Here is a 20165-nt window from a genome sequence, read left to right on the forward strand (position 1 = left end):
GCTGTCCAGCAGCAGACTGAAGGTGGCTGCTGCTGTGCGCAGGTATATAAAGGCTCAGAGCCTATTATGACACGCGCAGCCAGCGTTCCATTGCCACATTCCGTCTACTGCAGGCGGGATACCTGGATGGCTGAATGTCACTGAGAAGCTCACAGAGACCGCCATAAGCAACAGTTTAAAAGAATGCCACAGACTAATCAACCAAACTTTTTGGGTTGGTTTCTCTTTTATAGTCTGCAGGCATTAAATGAAAGAAGTCAGTGTTCCAGCAGAGGGAGACAACGTTTCAGAAAAGGCATTGTAGCAAACCAAAAAAGAAATTTTAAGCGCAGCAGAGTAACCAGCTCACATACCTGTTAGCTCAGGTGAGTTTAAAAGGCTGCTGTTGATAACAAGGGCATTTGCTAAATAGATGGTGTGTGTGCAACAATATACTGAAAGGTCAATTATATTGTGCAGCTTATCTCACCACCTGTAGTTATTTAGGTGAAAGCTCCAAAATGCTTGCCTAATATGCCTGTTTATCCAAAAGGAAGTATAGAGGGAGAGCTAGATAGATAGCATTGCATTACATTACATTACATGGCAATGCAATGCACAGTTGCTGAAGTTGAACCAAAATGAGCTTGTCATCTGGCTTCTGCAACTTTTAACATGAAAAATCCAATGAGGAGAAGAAAAGCAAAGCCAAAGAGTCCATCCCAAAATCCGACAAACAAGCAAAATGAACAAAAAGCATTGAATTCAATTCTTTCTGATTTTAGAAACTGCATTAAAGAAGGGGTGCACCGGTCCTGGAGATACTGCAATACCAGGTCAATGCGTGGAGTGGACAGAGCAAGCTCTTTTTCCATCTCCCTGTTCTAAAAATCCATTTAATATATGGTCCCCAGATAGGGGACGTATCAGATATTAAACTGATAAGAACAGATACTACACTTGATCTTAGCCAAAAGGCCGAGAAGCGATAACCAGAATTGGTTTCCGACTACGGTGCCACCCAAGGATTCTGAAAAGTCCATTTGTGGAGATGGCCACCTGGACTCCCGTTAAGAAGACATGCTGTCAACCTCTAGATCCCTCACATGCCTGCACTTTTCGGCTTGCTGCTGCTGCAATCCACGCGTTTTAGATTTGCATAACTCCACCTCTTTTAGCACAGTACCCTCAACCCCCGGCTGTTCCCACCCGCCTCAACACCGTTGGAAGGGAGGAGAACCAATTAAGGCGGGGGGGGTGGTGGAACGAGCAGCTGTCTACCCTTAGCAGGAGGGTTGCTGATTAATTACCTCTCCTGCTGCTGCTGCTGCTGGCTGTCCAGCAGCAGACTGAAGGTGGCTGCTGCTGTGCGCAGGTATATAAAGGCTCAGAGCCTATTATGACACGCGCAGCCAGCGTTCCATTGCCACATTCCGTCTACTGCAGGCGGGATACCTGGATGGCTGAATGTCACTGAGAAGCTCACAGAGACCGCCATAAGCAACAGTTTAAAAGAATGCCACAGACTAATCAACCAAACTTTTTGGGTTGGTTTCTCTTTTATAGTCTGCAGGCATTAAATGAAAGAAGTCAGTGTTCCAGCAGAGGGAGACAACGTTTCAGAAAAGGCATTGTAGCAAACCAAAAAAGAAATTTTAAGCGCAGCAGAGTAACCAGCTCACATACTTGTTAGCTCAGGTGAGTTTAAAAGGCTGCTGTTGATAACAAGGGCATTTGCTAAATAGATGGTGTGTGTGCAACAATATACTGAAAGGTCAATTATATTGTGCAGCTTATCTCACCACCTGTAGTTATTTAGGTGAAAGCTCCAAAATGCTTGCCTAATATGTCTGTTTATCCAAAAGGAAGTATAGAGGGAGAGCTAGATAGATAGCATTGCATTACATTACATTACATGGCAATGCAATGCACAGTTGCTGAAGTTGAACCAAAATGAGCTTGTCATCTGGCTTCTGCAACTTTTAACATGAAAAATCCAATGAGGAGAAGAAAAGCAAAGCCAAAGAGTCCATCCCAAAATCCGACAAACAAGCAAAATGAACAAAAAGCATTGAATTCAATTCTTTCTGATTTTAGAAACTGCATTAAAGAAGGGGTGCACCGGTCCTGGAGATACTGCAATACCAGGTCAATGCGTGGAGTGGACAGAGCAAGCTCTTTTTCCATCTCCCTGTTCTAAAAATCCATTTAATATATGGTCCCTAGATAGGGGACGTATCAGATATTAAACTGATAAGAACAGATACTACACTTGATCTTAGCCAAAAGGCCGAGAAGCGATAACCAGAATTGGTTTCCGACTACGGTGCCACCCAAGGATTCTGAAAAGTCCATTTGTGGAGATGGCCACCTGGACTCCCGTTAAGAAGACATGCTGTCAACCTCTAGATCCCTCACATGCCTGCACTTTTCGGCTTGCTGCTGCTGCAATCCACGCGTTTTAGATCTGCATAACTCCACCTCTTTTAGCACAGTACCCTCAACCCCCGGCTGTTCCCACCCGCCTCAACACCGTTGGAAGGGAGGAGAACCAATTAAGGCGGGGGGGGTGGAACGAGCAGCTGTCTACCCTTAGCGGGAGGGTTGCTGATTAATTACCTCTCCTGCTGCTGCTGCTGCTGGCTGTCCAGCAGCAGACTGAAGGTGGCTGCTGCTGTGCGCAGGTATATAAAGGCTCAGAGCCTATTATGACACGCGCAGCCAGCGTTCCATTGCCACATTCCGTCTACTGCAGGCGGGATACCTGGATGGCTGAATGTCACTGAGAAGCTCACAGAGACCGCCATAAGCAACAGTTTAAAAGAATGCCACAGACTAATCAACCAAACTTTTTGGGTTGGTTTCTCTTTTATAGTCTGCAGGCATTAAATGAAAGAAGTCAGTGTTCCAGCAGAGGGAGACAACGTTTCAGAAAAGGCATTGTAGCAAACCAAAAAAGAAATTTTAAGCGCAGCAGAGTAACCAGCTCACATACCTGTTAGCTCAGGTGAGTTTAAAAGGCTGCTGTTGATAACAAGGGCATTTGCTAAATAGATGGTGTGTGTGCAACAATATACTGAAAGGTCAATTATATTGTGCAGCTTATCTCACCACCTGTAGTTATTTAGGTGAAAGCTCCAAAATGCTTGCCTAATATGTCTGTTTATCCAAAAGGAAGTATAGAGGGAGAGCTAGATAGATAGCATTGCATTACATTACATTACATGGCAATGCAATGCACAGTTGCTGAAGTTGAACCAAAATGAGCTTGTCATCTGGCTTCTGCAACTTTTAACATGAAAAATCCAATGAGGAGAAGAAAAGCAAAGCCAAAGAGTCCATCCCAAAATCCGACAAACAAGCAAAATGAACAAAAAGCATTGAATTCAATTCTTTCTGATTTTAGAAACTGCATTAAAGAAGGGGTGCACCGGTCCTGGAGATACTGCAATACCAGGTCAATGCGTGGAGTGGACAGAGCAAGCTCTTTTTTCTATCTCCCTGTTCTAAAAATCCATTTAATATATGGTCCCCAGATAGGGGACGTATCAGATATTAAACTGATAAGAACAGATTTTTTTTTAATTTGGCTATCCCCCACATGGGGATAAAAACCGTTTATTTAAAATTTAACAAATTACAGAAATAAAACCATTACATCCACATTACACTTTCGGGACTTCAAAGAAAAATAAAAATTCCATCACAGCAAATTTTACAAGACTTCAAATATTCCATAGGTTAAAAAGCCATTTGCCTGCCAACGTTACATTCTTTTTCCTGTCCAATAAATAGTATATGTACATTTCACTCTTACAAAAGGCTAAAACATCATCTACTGGTAACATTTCATGTTTAAAAACAGCAATATTTCTAGCATTCCAGAGCGCTATCTTGGCACAATTCACTATCTTCCACGCCATTATTTTTTGGTCCATTGTTGGGCATTCCAGAAGACCATATAACACTGATGCAAAATTAAAGTCCTTGAGGTCCACCATTTTCTCCAGCAGGGGGATTAGTCTTCTCCAGAACTCTTTAGCAAAAGCACAAGTCCATAAAAGATGCTTCACTGTCTCTTCTTCTTGACAACCTTCTCTTGGGCAGATGGCAGACCTCACAAAACCTCTTCTGTACTGGAATGCCCGGCAAGGAAGACAGTGGTGTGCGCAGCTCCAAGACATGTCTTTCTGTACATTAAAAAGATAAGGGGCTTTAATCATTTTCCATATGTGTACAGTTTTGTCATCATCATAACGTTCAATATCACACAACGTCACATCAGTACTAATTTGTTTGAGTAGTGTCTTGCTGTTACATAGATCCCCTGTCTGTTTCTTATTCAATTTAAAATCAAGAATAATTTTCTTTAAAATCTCATAATGTTCAGGTAGGTTAAAAGCATAAGGAAAGGATAAAACTGTTTCAAACCAACCAAACCTTCTCATGAGAAAACCAGTGTTAAAACGCATAAAATAGGAAAGGTAATTATCTTTAAAAAGGGTTTTAAAACAGAAACAGAAAAAATGTATTAAAAGAAACTTATCTAAAACAGGGAAATCTTTCCCACCTTTAACCTTTGGCTTTGTCACAATTTCTCTTTTGAGTTTCTCCATTTTTGAGCCCCAAAAAAAGGTAAAACATACTTTTGTAATTCGTTTCAACAAATTTGTAGGAGGGGGGAACACCAAACTAAGATATAACAGGATAGGTAATATCACCATTTTTACAATCAGAACTTTACCTTCCATTGACAGCTTTCTCATATTCCACATGCAGATTTTCTGATTAATTTTCTGTGCTGCCGCATCCCAGCTATTAAAACCATTATTAGATTCATTAAAAGAAACACCTAAAATAGTAATGGAATCTGTAACTGCAATTGGTACATCATGTAAACTCATCCCCCCGACATTTAAAATATTACATTTAGTAAGATTAATTTTAAAACCGGAAACTGTACAAAAAGACTGAATTTGGCTTATCGTTTTTTGTATTGAAGGTACATCACATCCAAACACTGCTACATCATCCATATAGCTTACAACTTTAACTTGTAGACCGTTCCCTCCGGGTAAGGGTACTCCACATATTTGCTTATCCCGGCGTATTGTACATAAAAGGGGTTCTATAGCACATATAAAAAGCAGGGGGGACAAAGGGCAACCCTGCTTCACCCCTGATTTTAAAACTACCTCTTTTGTTTTAAAACCATTAACTAAAATCTTACTCGTACAATCATTATAAAAAGCTTTAAGAGACAATAAAAACCCACCCGGAATGCCCATTTTTTCTAAAACTTTAAAAAGATAAAAATGAGACACGCGGTCAAAAGCTTTCTCAAAATCCACCGCTAGGATTGACATCTTTGTCTTTCTGGTTTTTACATCTTCAATACAATCTTTCACCAGGTTTAAATTGTCCCAGATACTACGCCCAGGTACCCCGCATACCTGATTTGCATGAATTACTTTATGTATCACCTTTTTCAACCGATTTGCACAGATCTTAGCCATAATTTTGTAATCACTATTTAAAAGAGTTATCGGCATCCAGTTTTTAAGATCCGTTTTGTCACCTTTTTTGTATAGTAGTGATACCTCACCTTTCTTCCATGAGTTGAGTAAAACCTTATTATTAAAAACTTCGGAAAACAAATTAAACAAATCATCTTTTAAAATATCATAAAAACTTATATAAAACTCTATGGGGATACCATCAGGGCCGGGCACTTTACCATTTTTAAAACTCTTCATGGTTTCTAAAATCTCTTCCTCACATAGAGGTTGGGATAAAAAACTTTGGGCATCAGCATCTAGGGTGGACTTGATCTCCCCCAGGAAAGTGTGTATTAAATCATGGTCTACAGTTTTTACATTAAAAAGATCATTAAAATAGACATTTACCTTATCCAATATAACGTTGATATTATTATCTCCATCTATGTTATCAATTATTGTTTTCGCCTGTTTGTTTTTCTTAAAAAAATACCTGGAACAAGTCTCATCCTCTTCTACGTGTTTTACCTTTGAACGAAAAATCAGTTCTTTTCCTTTTTGTTCCAACCACTTTGAAATTTCTCCTTTAAGACTCAATATATCATTACCTACATCCAGACCATTGTCTTTGAATTTGTACAATGTCTGTAACCTGATATTAAGAAAATTATAGATCTCAAACTTTTCTTTAGCTTTTTGTATGCTTTTCTTTATAAAGAAATCTTTAATGCTTATTTTCATTCTATCCCACCAGGAGCTAAAAGAAATATTGGGGTTTTTCCTTTTTCTACAGTTTACATAAAACTCAATAAAATCCGATAAAATTTGTGGATCTTTTAAAAGGGACACATTCAATTTCCAAGATTTCTTACCACATTTCTTCTTTCCATTAATCCTCACTCTAAAAGATAAAACCTTGTGATCTGAGAGAATATTAGTTAAAACTTCACATTTCACTGGCAGTATTTTTTCTGAACCTAAAACAAAATCTATCCTGGAGCTACATGTAGAATTGCTCCAGGTGAAACCAGCGTCTATAGGGCTATCCTTGTTACATTCTTTATACACATCAGTTAATTTACAATCATTTATAATATTGCTTAACATTCCAGACGTTTTGTCATAATTTCTACTCACGGAACCGGAGCGTCGGCTTTCGCCTTTTAAAATACAATTAAAATCACCTGCCAGGATAAAAGGTTCAGAAATGTTAATAAATAAAGGTATAATTTCCAGCATATCAGCCCTTTCATTTTTATCAGGTGACCCATAAAAATTTAAAAACTGCCATCTTGTCCCATCAATAAAAGCCTTAACTAAAAGAATACGACCCGGTAAAATATCTTGGATAAAATCAATAGACACATTTCCCTTAAAAAGTATAGCTACCCCGGCTGATCCGGTTGCATTTGATCCAGACCAGACCGATGGACCATGTTTCCACTCTTCCTTATATTTTTTGTAAGAAATCTTATGAGGGATATGACATTCTTGTAAAAAGAAAACAGAAGCTGTAAAACAGGTTAAAAAATGTAAAACAGTAGCTCTTCTGGTCTTGGATCCTATGCCTCTCACATTGAGGGAAACACCACTAATGTCAGCCATCATAACAAATGGTTAGGAAGAAACAAAAACTGGACTTTACCTATCCGATGGACGGATCAGACCACTTGCACTTTCACCAACGCCCTCTTCTGAATCCACCGTTATCAAAGAGTCTTCATCATCGGAGAAGGAACATTCACTTAAATTAAGACCCGACGCTACTGGGGTGTAGCTCGGAAGGATATTGAGAGAAAGGTTACACTGGGTGTCCATAGGCTGACCATTTAGGTCATCGTCAGGTGGGTCTCCGAGAGGCTCCGCACTCCCCTGCTGACTCGCAGAGGGTCGCAACACAGGGGCAGGCTGCGCACATGGCGGAGCCTCAGAGTCCCCGGAGGCAGCCAGGTTCGGGGCCCCACCTGGGGCAGCAGAGCCCCGGGACCTCGGGATTCCAGAGTCTACACCACCGTGAGGGGATGTATCCATCTCCTCCCTATTAGCCACCTCCACGGAACCATTCTTTTTCTTATTATGAGACCTCACCAAATGCCACGTACCGCCCTCGCTCTCGTGAGATCCAGTGGGAATTTTGGGCTCGGTGTCAGCCTTTTGGCGCTCTTTTTTGGCCTTACCGACCGCCCCTTTATGATCTTTCTCAGCCTTCCTTTTAGCCTCCTTATGGTCTTTCAGCCAGCTCCTGGGCTCCTGTGAGTTACCTGTCATTGACTCGGAGGGATTGTTACTAGTCGAAGCGCCCTTATCACCTCCCGAGGCTCCAGGTTGTTGTTCCTCCTCCTGAGGGGTGGTCTGATTGGCCCGTCCATTCCCGGATGTCTTGGACTTCTCCTTTTGTTTTTGTTCATCCTCTCTGAACCTGTGAGGGCAAGAAAAATAGAAATGACCAGGTGTCCGACAAAAAGAGCATTTTTTTTCATTTGGGCACTCCTTTGTGTCATGTTCAGTACTGGCACAATTTCTACAAGTGGCACCACAACTATCCTTAGAGTGCCCATAGAGACCACAATACCTACAGAAAAGTGGCATTCCTGAGAAAAAAATATCCCCATTAGTTTGCCCTATTTTAAATCGAGCTGGAGGAAGTCTCACACCTCCAGGGAATTTAGGGTCTCTTTCACATTTTACTAAAAACTTCCATTTTGAGGTCCAGATGTTAAACTCATTCAACACTTTCCCAATCAATTTCACACTTTTAAAATAAACTGACAAAAAGGAAATAACCTCTGGTGCCGTTATGAAGGGTGAGAAGATTTTCACAACCACCATCTTTACCTCATCCAGGACGTGCTCGATGATCTGAATCCCTTTTAGACCAGGGCTATTTTCTACCGACTTAACTCTGGACAAAACATCTTTGAAAATACCTTCGCCAGTAAAGGTTACATCATAATCTCCACGTCGAGGATAATCCTGGATAGAAAGGATTTCGTTGGTTCTGACGTGGAGCAGTTTCTCAAGCACGTCCTGGACTACATATCCCAGATTCCGCATATCGGAACCACCAGCCGTAAAGCGGACCCTTATGGTGTTCTTAAGCCTCGCATATAGAGGCACGAGGTTGGGGTCAACCTCCATGGTATGGCGCAACAAAATGCAAATTGCAACCGCCTGCAATCTGCGCCTTCAGAGCTTTGAGATAAAGCACCTAAAGGCTGGGGGATCGCTGCCCGTTACCCTAGGACTAATCCCTCTCCCTAATAGCAGCAGGCAGGTGAAGCCCACCGAAGTGGACGATCCTGCCAGGCCAAGGAGAGGGGTACCTGAGTGCCCTTCAACTGAAACCTCCTGCTGTGAAGCACGTGGTCTCAGCCAAAAGGCCGAGAAGCGATAACCAGAATTGGTTTCCGACTACGGTGCCACCCAAGGATTCTGAAAAGTCCATTTGTGGAGATGGCCACCTGGACTCCCGTTAAGAAGACATGCTGTCAACCTCTAGATCCCTCACATGCCTGCACTTTTCGGCTTGCTGCTGCTGCAATCCACGCGTTTTAGATCTGCATAACTCCACCTCTTTTAGCACAGTACCCTCAACCCCCGGCTGTTCCCACCCGCCTCAACACCGTTGGAAGGGAGGAGAACCAATTAAGGCGGGGGGGGGGGTGGAACGAGCAGCTGTCTACCCTTAGCAGGAGGGTTGCTGATTAATTACCTCTCCTGCTGCTGCTGCTGGCTGTCCAGCAGCAGACTGAAGGTGGCTGCTGCTGTGCGCAGGTATATAAAGGCTCAGAGCCTATTATGACACGCGCAGCCAGCGTTCCATTGCCACATTCCGTCTACTGCAGGCGGGATACCTGGATGGCTGAATGTCACTGAGAAGCTCACAGAGACCGCCATAAGCAACAGTTTAAAAGAATGCCACAGACTAATCAACCAAACTTTTTGGGTTGGTTTCTCTTTTATAGTCTGCAGGCATTAAATGAAAGAAGTCAGTGTTCCAGCAGAGGGAGACAACGTTTCAGAAAAGGCATTGTAGCAAACCAAAAAAGAAATTTTAAGCGCAGCAGAGTAACCAGCTCACATACCTGTTAGCTCAGGTGAGTTTAAAAGGCTGCTGTTGATAACAAGGGCATTTGCTAAATAGATGGTGTGTGTGCAACAATATACTGAAAGGTCAATTATATTGTGCAGCTTATCTCACCACCTGTAGTTATTTAGGTGAAAGCTCCAAAATGCTTGCCTAATATGTCTGTTTATCCAAAAGGAAGTATAGAGGGAGAGCTAGATAGATAGCATTGCATTACATTACATTACATGGCAATGCAATGCACAGTTGCTGAAGTTGAACCAAAATGAGCTTGTCATCTGGCTTCTGCAACTTTTAACATGAAAAATCCAATGAGGAGAAGAAAAGCAAAGCCAAAGAGTCCATCCCAAAATCCGACAAACAAGCAAAATGAACAAAAAGCATTGAATTCAATTCTTTCTGATTTTAGAAACTGCATTAAAGAAGGGGTGCACCGGTCCTGGAGATACTGCAATACCAGGTCAATGCGTGGAGTGGACAGAGCAAGCTCTTTTTCCATCTCCCTGTTCTAAAAATCCATTTAATATATGGTCCCCAGATAGGGGACGTATCAGATATTAAACTGATAAGAACAGATACTACACTTGATCTTAGCCAAAAGGCCGAGAAGCGATAACCAGAATTGGTTTCCGACTACGGTGCCACCCAAGGATTCTGAAAAGTCCATTTGTGGAGATGGCCACCTGGACTCCCGTTAAGAAGACATGCTGTCAACCTCTAGATCCCTCACATGCCTGCACTTTTCGGCTTGCTGCTGCTGCAATCCACGCGTTTTAGATCTGCATAACTCCACCTCTTTTAGCACAGTACCCTCAACCCCCGGCTGTTCCCACCCGCCTCAACACCGTTGGAAGGGAGGAGAACCAATTAAGGCGGGGGGGGGGGTGGAACGAGCAGCTGTCTACCCTTAGCAGGAGGGTTGCTGATTAATTACCTCTCCTGCTGCTGCTGCTGCTGGCTGTCCAGCAGCAGACTGAAGGTGGCTGCTGCTGTGCGCAGGTATATAAAGGCTCAGAGCCTATTATGACACGCGCAGCCAGCGTTCCATTGCCACATTGCGTCTACTGCAGGCGGGATACCTGGATGGCTGAATGTCACTGAGAAGCTCACAGAGACCGCCATAAGCAACAGTTTAAAAGAATGCCACAGACTAATCAACCAAACTTTTTGGGTTGGTTTCTCTTTTATAGTCTGCAGGCATTAAATGAAAGAAGTCAGTGTTCCAGCAGAGGGAGACAACGTTTCAGAAAAGGCATTGTAGCAAACCAAAAAAGAAATTTTAAGCGCAGCAGAGTAACCAGCTCACATACCTGTTAGCTCAGGTGAGTTTAAAAGGCTGCTGTTGATAACAAGGGCATTTGCTAAATAGATGGTGTGTGTGCAACAATATACTGAAAGGTCAATTATATTGTGCAGCTTATCTCACCACCTGTAGTTATTTAGGTGAAAGCTCCAAAATGCTTGCCTAATATGTCTGTTTATCCAAAAGGAAGTATAGAGGGAGAGCTAGATAGATAGCATTGCATTACATTACATTACATGGCAATGCAATGCACAGTTGCTGAAGTTGAACCAAAATGAGCTTGTCATCTGGCTTATGCAACTTTTAACATGAAAAATCCAATGAGGAGAAGAAAAGCAAAGCCAAAGAGTCCATCCCAAAATCCGACAAACAAGCAAAATGAACAAAAAGCATTGAATTCAATTCTTTCTGATTTTAGAAACTGCATTAAAGAAGGGGTGCACCGGTCCTGGAGATACTGCAATACCAGGTCAATGCGTGGAGTGGACAGAGCAAGCTCTTTTTCCATCTCCCTGTTCTAAAAATCCATTTAATATATGGTCCCCAGATAGGGGACGTATCAGATATTAAACTGATAAGAACAGATACTACACTTGATCTTAGCCAAAAGGCCGAGAAGCGATAACCAGAATTGGTTTCCGACTACGGTGCCACCCAAGGATTCTGAAAAGTCCATTTGTGGAGATGGCCACCTGGACTCCCGTTAAGAAGACATGCTGTCAACCTCTAGATCCCTCACATGCCTGCACTTTTCGGCTTGCTGCTGCTGCAATCCACGCGTTTTAGATCTGCATAACTCCACCTCTTTTAGCACAGTACCCTCAACCCCCGGCTGTTCCCACCCGCCTCAACACCGTTGGAAGGGAGGAGAACCAATTAAGGCGGGGGGGGGGTGGAACGAGCAGCTGTCTACCCTTAGCAGGAGGGTTGCTGATTAATTACCTCTCCTGCTGCTGCTGCTGCTGGCTGTCCAGCAGCAGACTGAAGGTGGCTGCTGCTGTGCGCAGGTATATAAAGGCTCAGAGCGTATTATGACACGCGCAGCCAGCGTTCCATTGCCACATTTCGTCTACTGCAGGCGGGATACCTGGATGGCTGAATGTCACTGAGAAGCTCACAGAGACCGCCATAAGCAACAGTTTAAAAGAATGCCACAGACTAATCAACCAAACTTTTTGGGTTGGTTTCTCTTTTATAGTCTGCAGGCATTAAATGAAAGAAGTCAGTGTTCCAGCAGAGGGAGACAACGTTTCAGAAAAGGCATTGTAGAAAACCAAAAAAGAAATTTTAAGCGCAGCAGAGTAACCAGCTCACATACCTGTTAGCTCAGGTGAGTTTAAAAGGCTGCTGTTGATAACAAGGGCATTTGCTAAATAGATGGTGTGTGTGCAACAATATACTGAAAGGTCAATTATATTGTGCAGCTTATCTCACAACCTGTAGTTATTTAGGTGAAAGCTCCAAAATGCTTGCCTAATATGTCTGTTTATCCAAAAGGAAGTATAGAGGGAGAGCTAGATAGATAGCATTGCATTACATTACATTACATGGCAATGCAATGCACAGTTGCTGAAGTTGAACCAAAATGAGCTTGTCATCTGGCTTCTGCAACTTTTAACATGAAAAATCCAATGAGGAGAAGAAAAGCAAAGCCAAAGAGTCCATCCCAAAATCCGACAAACAAGCAAAATGAACAAAAAGCATTGAATTCAATTCTTTCTGATTTTAGAAACTGCATTAAAGAAGGGGTGCACCGGTCCTGGAGATACTGCAATACCAGGTCAATGCGTGGAGTGGACAGAGCAAGCTCTTTTTCCATCTCCCTGTTCTAAAAATCCATTTAATATATGGTCCCCAGATAGGGGACGTATCAGATATTAAACTGATAAGAACAGATACTACACTTGATCTTAGCCAAAAGGCCGAGAAGCGATAACCATAATTGGTTTCCGACTACGGTGCCACCCAAGGATTCTGAAAAGTCCATTTGTGGAGATGGCCACCTGGACTCCCGTTAAGAAGACATGCTGTCAACCTCTAGATCCCTCACATGCCTGCACTTTTCGGCTTGCTGCTGCTGCAAACCACGCGTTTTAGATCTGCATAACTCCACCTCTTTTACCACAGTACCCTCAACCCCCGGCTGTTCCCACCCGCCTCAACACCGTTGGAAGGGAGGAGAACCAATTAAGGCGGGGGGGGGGGTGGAACGAGCAGCTGTCTACCCTTAGCAGGAGGGTTGCTGATTAATTACCTCTCCTGCTGCTGCTGCTGCTGGCTGTCCAGCAGCAGACTGAAGGTGGCTGCTGCTGTGCGCAGGTATATAAAGGCTCAGAGCCTATTATGACACGCGCAGCCAGCGTTCCATTGCCACATTGCGTCTACTGCAGGCGGGATACCTGGATGGCTGAATGTCACTGAGAAGCTCACAGAGACCGCCATAAGCAACAGTTTAAAAGAATGCCACAGACTAATCAACCAAACTTTTTGGGTTGGTTTCTCTTTTATAGTCTGCAGGCATTAAATGAAAGAAGTCAGTGTTCCAGCAGAGGGAGACAACGTTTCAGAAAAGGCATTGTAGCAAACCAAAAAAGAAATTTTAAGCGCAGCAGAGTAACCAGCTCACATACCTGTTAGCTCAGGTGAGTTTAAAAGGCTGCTGTTGATAACAAGGGCATTTGCTAAATAGATGGTGTGTGTGCAACAATATACTGAAAGGTCAATTATATTGTGCAGCTTATCTCACCACCTGTAGTTATTTAGGTGAAAGCTCCAAAATGCTTGCCTAATATGTCTGTTTATCCAAAAGGAAGTATAGAGGGAGAGCTAGATAGATAGCATTGCATTACATTACATTACATGGCAATGCAATGCACAGTTGCTGAAGTTGAACCAAAATGAGCTTGTCATCTGGCTTATGCAACTTTTAACATGAAAAATCCAATGAGGAGAAGAAAAGCAAAGCCAAAGAGTCCATCCCAAAATCCGACAAACAAGCAAAATGAACAAAAAGCATTGAATTCAATTCTTTCTGATTTTAGAAACTGCATTAAAGAAGGGGTGCACCGGTCCTGGAGATACTGCAATACCAGGTCAATACGTGGAGTGGACAGAGCAAGCTCTTTTTCCATCTCCCTGTTCTAAAAATCCATTTAATATATGGTCCCCAGATAGGGGACGTATCAGATATTAAACTGATAAGAACAGATTTTTTGGTTGAAGCTGCATCCAAGGCACTGAAAAATGTGACCGAAGTCACACCAAAACAGCGCACGAGGCGAGGATTCATGTGGACCCTTCCCGGAGGAGAGGGTCCCCAATAAACCATCCCCATCCCTCCGAGCCAGAAGGCCACAGCGAGGGTCAGGGATCTCCGATGCTCTCCCTAGCCGAAGCCGGAGAAGAGCCGTTTTCGTGCTCCCAGCTTCCATCTAGGCTGCCACCCTAGTGGAGCTGGAGCCTGTGTTGGTTTCTCAGCCCAAAGCTGACCGGACCTCCGACCGGGTTTATAAAAATTCCCCTTCCTAGCCCGGAGGCCAGGAATAGGGGGGGTTGCTCAGAAAGTATGATTGGCAAAGGTGCGGCGTGCAACGAAGCCAAGTCTTTCTGGGGTTCCCAGTCCCAGTAAGCTTGGACTCCCACCAGGGCGCCTACTCCTGGGGCACATTGCTCCAAAGCCCTCACACTTACCCAGCCTAGTGACTTCGATCCTGGAGGGCCATGTTTTCCATCAGATGACTCTATGAGCCACCTGGCGTACTAACAAGTGCACCAAACCAGTGAGTAATATGCATCAATTTACTAGGGCAGCCCAAGGACAAAACTGCCTTTTCAAAAGATACTACACTTGATCTTAGCCAAAAGGCCGAGAAGCGATAACCAGAATTGGTTTCCGACTACGGTGCCACCCAAGGATTCTGAAAAGTCCATTTGTGGAGATGGCCACCTGGACTCCCGTTAAGAAGACATGCTGTCAACCTCTAGATCCCTCACATGCCTGCACTTTTCGGCTTGCTGCTGCTGCAATCCACGCGTTTTAGATCTGCATAACTCCACCTCTTTTAGCACAGTACCCTCAACCCCCGGCTGTTCCCACCCGCCTCAACACCGTTGGAAGGGAGGAGAACCAATTAAGGCGGGGGGGGGTGGAACGAGCAGCTGTCTACCCTTAGCAGGAGGGTTGCTGATTAATTACCTCTCCTGCTGCTGCTGCTGCTGGCTGTCCAGCAGCAGACTGAAGGTGGCTGCTGCTGTGCGCAGGTATATAAAGGCTCAGAGCCTATTATGACACGCGCAGCCAGCGTTCCATTGCCACATTCCGTCTACTGCAGGCGGGATACCTGGATGGCTGAATGTCACTGAGAAGCTCACAGAGACCGCCATAAGCAACAGTTTAAAAGAATGCCACAGACTAATCAACCAAACTTTTTGGGTTGGTTTCTCTTTTATAGTCTGCAGGCATTAAATGAAAGAAGTCAGTGTTCCAGCAGAGGGAGACAACGTTTCAGAAAAGGCATTGTAGCAAACCAAAAAAGAAATTTTAAGCGCAGCAGAGTAACCAGCTCACATACCTGTTAGATCAGGTGAGTTTAAAAGGCTGCTGTTGATAACAAGGGCATTTGCTAAATAGATGGTGTGTGTGCAACAATATACTGAAAGGTCAATTATATTGTGCAGCTTATCTCACCACCTGTAGTTATTTAGGTGAAAGCTCCAAAATGCTTGCCTAATATGTCTGTTTATCCAAAAGGAAGTATAGAGGGAGAGCTAGATAGATAGCATTGCATTACATTACATTACATGGCAATGCAATGCACAGTTGCTGAAGTTGAACCAAAATGAGCTTGTCATCTGGCTTCTGCAACTTTTAACATGAAAAATCCAATGAGGAGAAGAAAAGCAAAGCCAAAGAGTCCATCCCAAAATCCGACAAACAAGCAAAATGAACAAAAAGCATTGAATTCAATTCTTTCTGATTTTAGAAACTGCATTAAAGAAGGGGTGCACCGGTCCTGGAGATACTGCAATACCAGGTCAATGCGTGGAGTGGACAGAGCAAGCTCTTTTTCCATCTCCCTGTTCTAAAAATCCATTTAATATATGGTCCCCAGATAGGGGACGTATCAGATATTAAACTGATAAGAACAGATACTACACTTGATCTTAGCCAAAAGGCCGAGAAGCGATAACCAGAATTGGTTTCCGACTACGGTGCCACCCAAGGATTCTGAAAAGTCCATTTGTGGAGATGGCCACCTGGACTCCCGTTAAGAAGACATGCTGTCAACCTCTAGATCCCTCACATGCCTGCACTTTTCGGCTTGCTGCTGCTGCAATCCACGCGTTTTAGATCTGCATAACTCCACCTCTTTTAGCACAGTACCCTCAACCCCCGGCTGTTCCCACCCGCCTCAACACCGTTGGAAGGGAGGAGAACCAATTAAGGCGGGGGGGGGGGTGGAACGAGCAGCTGTCTACCCTTAGCAGGAGGGTTGCTGATTAATTACCTCTCCTGCTGCTGCTGCTGCTGGCTGTCCAGCAGCAGACTGAAGGTGGCTGCTGCTGTGCGCAGGTATATAAAGGCTCAGAGCCTATTATGACACGCGCAGCCAGCGTTCCATTGCCACATTCCGTCTACTGCAGGCGGGATACCTGGATGGCTGAATGTCACTGAGAAGCTCACAGAGACCGCCATAAGCAACAGTTTAAAAGAATGCCACAGACTAATCAACCAAACTTTTTGGGTTGGTTTCTCTTTTATATTCTGCAGGCATTAAATGAAAGAAGTCAGTGTTCCAGCAGAGGGAGACAACGTTTCAGAAAAGGCATTGTAGCAAACCAAAAAAGAAATTTTAAGCGCAGCAGAGTAACCAGCTCACATACCTGTTAGCTCAGGTGAGTTTAAAAGGCTGCTGTTGATAACAAGGGCATTTGCTAAATAGATGGTGTGTGTGCAACAATATACTGAAAGGTCAATTATATTGTGCAGCTTATCTCACCACCTGTAGTTATTTAGGTGAAAGCTCCAAAATGCTTGCCTAATATGTCTGTTTATCCAAAAGGAAGTATAGAGGGAGAGCTAGATAGATAGCATTGCATTACATTACATTACATGACAATGCAATGCACAGTTGCTGAAGTTGAACCAAAATGAGCTTGTCATCTGGCTTCTGCAACTTTTAACATGAAAAATCCAATGAGGAGAAGAAAAGCAAAGCCAAAGAGTCCATCCCAAAATCCGACAAACAAGCAAAATGAACAAAAAGCATTGAATTCAATTCTTTCTGATTTTAGAAACTGCATTAAAGAAGGGGTGCACCGGTCCTGGAGATACTGCAATACCAGGTCAATGCGTGGAGTGGACAGAGCAAGCTCTTTTTCCATCTCCCTGTTCTAAAAATCCATTTAATATATGGTCCCCAGATAGGGGACGTATCAGATATTAAACTGATAAGAACAGATACTACACTTGATCTTAGCCAAAAGGCCGAGAAGCGATAACCAGAATTGGTTTCCGACTACGGTGCCACCCAAGGATTCTGAAAAGTCCATTTGTGGAGATGGCCACCTGGACTCCCGTTAAGAAGACATGCTGTCAACCTCTAGATCCCTCACATGCCTGCACTTTTCGGCTTGCTGCTGCTGCAATCCACGCGTTTTAGATCTGCATAACTCCACCTCTTTTAGCACAGTACCCTCAACCCCCGGCTGTTCCCACCCGCCTCAACACCGTTGGAAGGGAGGAGAACCAATTAAGGCGGGGGGGGGGTGGAACGAGCAGCTGTCTACCCTTAGCAGGAGGGTTGCTGATTAATTACCTCTCCTGCTGCTGCTGCTGCTGGCTGTCCAGCAGCAGACTGAAGGTGGCTGCTGCTGTGCGCAGGTATATAAAGGCTCAGAGCCTATTATGACACGCGCAGCCAGCGTTCCATTGCCACATTCCGTCTACTGCAGGCGGGATACCTGGATGGCTGAATGTCACTGAGAAGCTCACAGAGACCGCCATAAGCAACAGTTTAAAAGAATGCCACAGACTAATCAACCAAACTTTTTGGGTTGGTTTCTCTTTTATATTCTGCAGGCATTAAATGAAGAAGTCAGTGTTCCAGCAGAGGGAGACAACGTTTCAGAAAAGGCATTGTAGCAAACCAAAAAAGAAATTTTAAGCGCAGCAGAGTAACCAGCTCACATACCTGTTAGCTCAGGTGAGTTTAAAAGGCTGCTGTTGATAACAAGGGCATTTGCTAAATAGATGGTGTGTGTGCAACAATATACTGAAAGGTCAATTATATTGTGCAGCTTATCTCACCACCTGTAGTTATTTAGGTGAAAGCTCCAAAATGCTTGCCTAATATGTCTGTTTATCCAAAAGGAAGTATAGAGGGAGAGCTAGATAGATAGCATTGCATTACATTACATTACATGGCAATGCAATGCACAGTTGCTGAAGTTGAACCAAAATGAGCTTGTCATCTGGCTTCTGCAACTTTTAACATGAAAAATCCAATGAGGAGAAGAAAAGCAAAGCCAAAGAGTCCATCCCAAAATCCGACAAACAAGCAAAATGAACAAAAAGCATTGAATTCAATTCTTTCTGATTTTAGAAACTGCATTAAAGAAGGGGTGCACCGGTCCTGGAGATACTGCAATACCAGGTCAATGCGTGGAGTGGACAGAGCAAGCTCTTTTTCCATCTCCCTGTTCTAAAAATCCATTTAATATATGGTCCCCAGATAGGGGACGTATCAGATATTAAACTGATAAGAACAGATACTACACTTGATCTTAGCCAAAAGGCCGAGAAGCGATAACCAGAATTGGTTTCCGACTACGGTGCCACCCAAGGATTCTGAAAAGTCCATTTGTGGAGATGGCCACCTGGACTCCCGTTAAGAAGACATGCTGTCAACCTCTAGATCCCTCACATGCCTGCACTTTTCGGCTTGCTGCTGCTGCAATCCACGCGTTTTAGATCTGCATAACTCCACCTCTTTTAGCACAGTACCCTCAACCCCCGGCTGTTCCCACCCGCCTCAACACCGTTGGAAGGGAGGAGAACCAATTAAGGCGGGGGGGGGGTGGAACGAGCAGCTGTCTACCCTTAGCAGGAGGGTTGCTGATTAATTACCTCTCCTGCTGCTGCTGCTGCTGGCTGTCCAGCAGCAGACTGAAGGTGGCTGCTGCTGTGCGCAGGTATATAAAGGCTCAGAGCCTATTATGACACGCGCAGCCAGCGTTCCATTGCCACATTCCGTCTACTGCAGGCGGGATACCTGGATGGCTGAATGTCACTGAGAAGCTCACAGAGACCGCCATAAGCAACAGTTTAAAAGAATGCCACAGACTAATCAACCAAACTTTTTGGGTTGGTTTCTCTTTTATAGTCTGCAGGCATTAAATGAAAGAAGTCAGTGTTCCAGCAGAGGGAGACAACGTTTCAGAAAAGGCATTGTAGCAAACCAAAAAAGAAATTTTAAGCGCAGCAGAGTAACCAGCTCACATACCTGTTAGCTCAGGTGAGTTTAAAAGGCTGCTGTTGATAACAAGGGCATTTGCTAAATAGATGGTGTGTGTGCAACAATTTACTGAAAGGTCAATTATATTGTGCAGCTTATCTCACCACCTGTAGTTATTTAGGTGAAAGCTCCAAAATGCTTGCCTAATATGTCTGTTTATCCAAAAGGAAGTATAGAGGGAGAGCTAGATAGATAGCATTGCATTACATTACATTACATGGCAATGCAATGCACAGTTGCTGAAGTTGAACCAAAATGAGCTTGTCATCTGGCTTCTGCAACTTTTAACATGAAAAATCCAATGAGGAGAAGAAAAGCAAAGCCAAAGAGTCCATCCCAAAATCCGACAAACAAGCAAAATGAACAAAAAGCATTGAATTCAATTCTTTCTGATTTTAGAAACTGCATTAAAGAAGGGGTGCACCGGTCCTGGAGATACTGCAATACCAGGTCAATGCGTGGAGTGGACAGAGCAAGCTCTTTTTCCATCTCCCTGTTCTAAAAATCCATTTAATATATGGTCCCCAGATAGGGGACGTATCAGATATTAAACTGATAAGAACAGATACTACACTTGATCTTAGCCAAAAGGCCGAGAAGCGATAACCAGAATTGGTTTCCGACTACGGTGCCACCCAAGGATTCTGAAAAGTCCATTTGTGGAGATGGCCACCTGGACTCCCGTTAAGAAGACATGCTGTCAACCTCTAGATCCCTCACATGCCTGCACTTTTCGGCTTGCTGCTGCTGCAATCCACGCGTTTTAGATCTGCATAACTCCA

At 43.7% G+C, this 20165-nt stretch overlaps 11 non-coding genes and 1 pseudogene across 11 annotated transcripts; all 12 read right to left on the reverse strand.

The window, feature by feature from the left end:
- Nucleotides 1–778: 778 nt before the first annotated feature.
- On the reverse strand, nucleotides 779–969 carry LOC141209612 (U2 spliceosomal RNA). Its single transcript, XR_012279805.1, has one exon. It is a non-coding gene; the product is annotated as a U2 spliceosomal RNA (small nuclear RNA).
- A 1121-nt stretch (nucleotides 970–2090) lies between these two features.
- Nucleotides 2091–2281, reverse strand: LOC141210260 (U2 spliceosomal RNA). Its single transcript, XR_012280433.1, has one exon. It is a non-coding gene; the product is annotated as a U2 spliceosomal RNA (small nuclear RNA).
- A 1118-nt stretch (nucleotides 2282–3399) lies between these two features.
- LOC141210672 (U2 spliceosomal RNA) lies at nucleotides 3400–3597 on the reverse strand. Its single transcript, XR_012280809.1, has one exon. It is a non-coding gene; the product is annotated as a U2 spliceosomal RNA (small nuclear RNA).
- A 6390-nt stretch (nucleotides 3598–9987) lies between these two features.
- LOC141209614 (U2 spliceosomal RNA) lies at nucleotides 9988–10178 on the reverse strand. The gene has a single exon (XR_012279807.1). It is a non-coding gene; the product is annotated as a U2 spliceosomal RNA (small nuclear RNA).
- A 1121-nt stretch (nucleotides 10179–11299) lies between these two features.
- On the reverse strand, nucleotides 11300–11490 carry LOC141209615 (U2 spliceosomal RNA). Its single transcript, XR_012279808.1, has one exon. It is a non-coding gene; the product is annotated as a U2 spliceosomal RNA (small nuclear RNA).
- Nucleotides 11491–12610: 1120 nt separating this feature from the next.
- Nucleotides 12611–12801, reverse strand: LOC141209616 (U2 spliceosomal RNA). The gene has a single exon (XR_012279809.1). It is a non-coding gene; the product is annotated as a U2 spliceosomal RNA (small nuclear RNA).
- A 1121-nt stretch (nucleotides 12802–13922) lies between these two features.
- LOC141210584 (U2 spliceosomal RNA) lies at nucleotides 13923–14104 on the reverse strand. Its single transcript, XR_012280740.1, has one exon. It is a non-coding gene; the product is annotated as a U2 spliceosomal RNA (small nuclear RNA).
- A 524-nt stretch (nucleotides 14105–14628) lies between these two features.
- LOC141210778 (U2 spliceosomal RNA) lies at nucleotides 14629–14744 on the reverse strand (annotated as a pseudogene).
- Nucleotides 14745–15863: 1119 nt separating this feature from the next.
- On the reverse strand, nucleotides 15864–16054 carry LOC141209617 (U2 spliceosomal RNA). The gene has a single exon (XR_012279810.1). It is a non-coding gene; the product is annotated as a U2 spliceosomal RNA (small nuclear RNA).
- A 1121-nt stretch (nucleotides 16055–17175) lies between these two features.
- LOC141209618 (U2 spliceosomal RNA) lies at nucleotides 17176–17366 on the reverse strand. Its single transcript, XR_012279811.1, has one exon. It is a non-coding gene; the product is annotated as a U2 spliceosomal RNA (small nuclear RNA).
- Nucleotides 17367–18485: 1119 nt separating this feature from the next.
- LOC141209619 (U2 spliceosomal RNA) lies at nucleotides 18486–18676 on the reverse strand. Its single transcript, XR_012279812.1, has one exon. It is a non-coding gene; the product is annotated as a U2 spliceosomal RNA (small nuclear RNA).
- A 1120-nt stretch (nucleotides 18677–19796) lies between these two features.
- On the reverse strand, nucleotides 19797–19987 carry LOC141209620 (U2 spliceosomal RNA). The gene has a single exon (XR_012279813.1). It is a non-coding gene; the product is annotated as a U2 spliceosomal RNA (small nuclear RNA).
- Nucleotides 19988–20165: the final 178 nt, after the last annotated feature.

Source organism: Phyllobates terribilis, unplaced genomic scaffold, assembly GCF_046119375.1.
Source record: "Phyllobates terribilis strain yellow unplaced genomic scaffold, ASM4611937v1 Scaffold_169__1_contigs__length_4117513, whole genome shotgun sequence".
Taxonomy (NCBI): Eukaryota; Metazoa; Chordata; class Amphibia; order Anura; family Dendrobatidae; genus Phyllobates; species Phyllobates terribilis.